Genomic DNA, 3,860 nt, shown 5'->3' on the forward strand with positions numbered 1-3,860 from the left:
TGGGCTGAGAGGTGGCAGATGGAGTTCAACCTGGATAAATGCGAGGTGATGCATTTTGGAAGGTCGAATTTGAAAGCTGAGTACAGGATTAAGTATAGGATTCTTGGCAGTGTGGAGGAACAGAGGGATCTTGGTGTGCAGATACATAGATCCCTTAAAATGGCCACCTAAGTGGACAGGGTTGTTAAGAAAGCACATGGTGTTTTGGCTTTCATTAACAGGGGGATTGAGTTGAAGAGTCGTGAGATCTTGTTGCAGCTCTATAAAACTTTGGTTAGACCGCACTTGGAATACTGCGTCCAGTTCTGGTCGCCCTATTATAGGAAAGATGTGGATGTTTTGGAGATGGTTCAGAGGAGGTTTACCAGGATGCTGCCTGGACTGGAGGGCTTATCTTATGAAGAGAGGTTAACTGAGCTCGGTCTCTTTTCATTGGAGAAAAGGAGGAGGAGAGGGGACCTAATTGAGGTATACAAGATAATGAGAGGCATAGATAGAGTTGATAGCCAGAGACTATTTCCCAGGGCAGAAATGGCTAGCACGAGGGGTCATAGTTTTAAGCTGGTTGGTGGAAAGTACAGAGGGGATGTCAGAGGCGGGTTCTTTACACAGAGAGTTGTGAGAGCATGGGATGCGTTGCCAGCAGCAGTTGTGGAAGCAAGGTCATTGGGGTCATTTAAGAGACTGCTGGACATGCATATGGTCACAGAAATTTGAGGGTGCATACATGAGGATCAATGGTCGGCACAACATTGTGGGCTGAAGGGCCTGTTCTGTGCTGTACTGTTCTATGTTCTATGTTCTATGTTCTAATATCGCTCGTGGTGTGGAGGGTCTTGTTCTCTTCCATGTGTTTGTAAATGGCTGCTGCCACCGTCTGAACTTCCAAAAACATGTTGAAATATTCATTCCATGTGTCACCTAGAAACCCCAGGATCTCAGCCTTTTCCAATAAATGTATTGCAGTGGAGCGGGTAGTCACTGGCACTGAACATCCTGGGAACAGCTTGTGCTGTAATAAACCAGAAACAAGAACACACACTTCACACCAGCATTCGGGATCTGTTCACACAAACTTAGGTTCTGTGTTTCTCCGACTCGGCAAATTCTATAGTCCCCTTAAACTCATCATACTGTCAAATGTAAACAGCAACCTCTCTGGATTCTTCCAGTGCCCTCCCAGAATATTCCCAAATTAAGGATCGTGGCCAACTATCAGACTCCTCAGGTTTATTTTATAGTTCATAGCGCTCAAATCCCTGAATTTAAAACTGAAAACAAACTGTGGGTATATTTTTCCAGTTTCCCAGTCATAAACAATCTTCATACCATTGTTGTTTTTCCATTCCCTGGGACACCAATCACTGCTGCCAGACTCCCAGATATGGAATTTCCCTGCCAAAAACAATTGAGCAGATTGTATATTTTCCAGTACTCCCTGGAGATGTTTCTCTCCCCACTCTTCATGGTCTCAGCCTCCTATCAGCAGTTCATGTTGTATAACTGCCTGGCCTCGTACATTTGAGATGAGCATTAATGCAGCGCATCGATCACCCAGCTGGAAAATCTTTACCTTATGAGGATCGTTCTCACTTTCAGTTTTTCTGCTCGTATCCAGAGTGTGTCTTTGTATTTCTGTTCAACACCTTCAACTGGAACAGAGAGAAAGTGATTCTCCATGTCAGCTGTACTCTCATCACAAATTCCTCAGTAACATTTCATGGTTTAGTATTTACTGTTGAGTAATTGTTGAAGATTTTGTTCAGAGCTTCAGTTAATTTATCTCCAGTTCAATTTTGGAAAATACTTGAAAGTGGAGAATGATCAAGAAATGTTTCAATATTTAGCTGATTTTAATTTTTACACATCAAGAACATTTCAGAATGGCCAACGTTCTCAGAAACTTGGAACATTCTTGAAGAGGCAGACACAGTTGATGTAGAAAGTGTATTTTGCCTGGCTGTTGGACTTCAAGTAAGGGAGCACAGCCTCAGAATTAAAGACAAACATTCAGATCAGGAAGAACAGGAACATTTTCACTCCAACGGTGACCCCAATGAATTCTCTCCCCCAGACGGCGATGGAAACTTGATCATTGATTAACTCCAAGATGGAGACTGATAAGATTTCCTTTTCGTAATTACATCAGTGATACAGGGGTAGCTTGGGAATGTGGCATCACGGGAGTTGATTAACCATGAGCTAGAATAAGCAAGAGCAGCCTCAAGAGGCTGAATGTCCTCATCATATTCCTATGGTCCAATGTTCAACATTCACTTTCTACACTATCAGTAGACAGTTGAAGCTGTGTGTATCAATTGAAAAAAGAACTGAAATTGCTTGAGAGACTCTTGCAGCTCTTGGAGTTTTCAGAAAGTTTTTTGACCTCTGTCGCCATTCCTTTGGAGTCACAGCATCCAAGTGTTGGCACTCCATCCTGAGCAGCATTGGCTGGTCCTACACATAAAACATAGTGAATAGATGCCGGAGTATGTGCTTCAAGCCCAGCTCCATTATTCGATATAATCATGGCAGATAATCCACCTCAGTCCCCTGTTCCCATTCTCTCCCCATGCCCCTTCCTGCTCTAAATGAATACATATATTGCAATTAGCTGGGGCCATAGCACTGATCACCGTGGAACATCACTAGTCACTGGCTGTTATTCAGAAAAAAAAGTTCATTTATTCCCATTCCGTTTCCTGTTTGCCAACTAGTTCTCGATCCAAGTCAGAACATTATCTCAATCACATGTACTTTCATTTTGTTTTCTAATCTCTTTGAACCAAAACTTCCAGTGGATTTTTCCAGCATTATTTATCTCCTGTAACTCCATGCTGACTCTTTTACCATTTCCCAAGCCCTAGGCTGTTAAACATTTTAGAATGGGCTCTCGCATTTTCCCCACACCCAGTGTCAGGGCAGTCTGTCTCTAATTGCCTGTTTTCTCTGTGCCTCCTTTGCCTTTAAACGTTGGGGTTACATTAACTCCCCTCTTCTGTTCCACAATCTATAGAACTTGAAAGACAACCACCAATGCATCCATTACTTTTACGGCCACCTCAGGAAGGACTCTCCAACACAGATAATCAGGCTCTGGGAACTCATTGAACTTTAATCTCATTCATTTTCCCAGCACAATATCCCCTCAATGATATTTATATCCATCTGATAAGTTTCATTCTAATACTTCATGGAATTGTGACTGGAACATTAATCCTGAGCCTTGGGTAATGTTCAGACGACCTGGAATGAATCACACCATGGCAGGTGGTGGAACTTGAAGTTCAAAGAAAATCTCATGATGAGCATGAAATCATGTTTTAAAAAGCTCTCTGATTCACTAATGCCCTTCAGGGAAGGGAACTGCCAACCTTTCCTGGTCTCACCTTATATGCTACTCCAACAATATGTGCTCTCAAATGGCCTGAATTCAGTCATATAGAGGGACCACATCAACATCAGAAACAACTCTATAATGCTATGAGACTTTTAAGATACTCACAGGTAGGGACAGCTGCAGATCTCCAGTGAAGTTGGTAAAGTGGGGATAAGTGAACTATACCAATTTTAGGGAGGAACTGGAGAATTTGGTATCAGAGATAATAGGAACTGCAGATGCTGGAGAATCCAAGATAATAAAATGTGAGGCTGGATGAACACAGCAGGCCAAGCAGCATCTCAGGAGCACAAAAGCTGATGTTTCGGGCCTAGACCCTTCATCAGAGAGAGGGATGGGATGAGGGTTCTGGAATAAATAGGGAGAGAGGGGGAGGCAGACCGAAGATGGAGAGAAAAGAAGATAGGTGGAGAGATAAAGAGAGAGGGGGAGGCGGACCGAAGATGGAGGGAAAAGAAGA

At 43.0% G+C, this 3,860-nt stretch overlaps 1 pseudogene; it reads right to left on the reverse strand.

The window, feature by feature from the left end:
- Positions 1-802: 802 nt before the first annotated feature.
- LOC132206896 (NACHT, LRR and PYD domains-containing protein 10-like) lies at positions 803-1,680 on the reverse strand (annotated as a pseudogene).
- Positions 1,681-3,860: the final 2,180 nt, after the last annotated feature.

The sequence above is a fragment of the Stegostoma tigrinum genome, chromosome 44 (assembly GCF_030684315.1).
Source record: "Stegostoma tigrinum isolate sSteTig4 chromosome 44, sSteTig4.hap1, whole genome shotgun sequence".
Classification (NCBI taxonomy): Eukaryota; Metazoa; Chordata; class Chondrichthyes; order Orectolobiformes; family Stegostomatidae; genus Stegostoma; species Stegostoma tigrinum.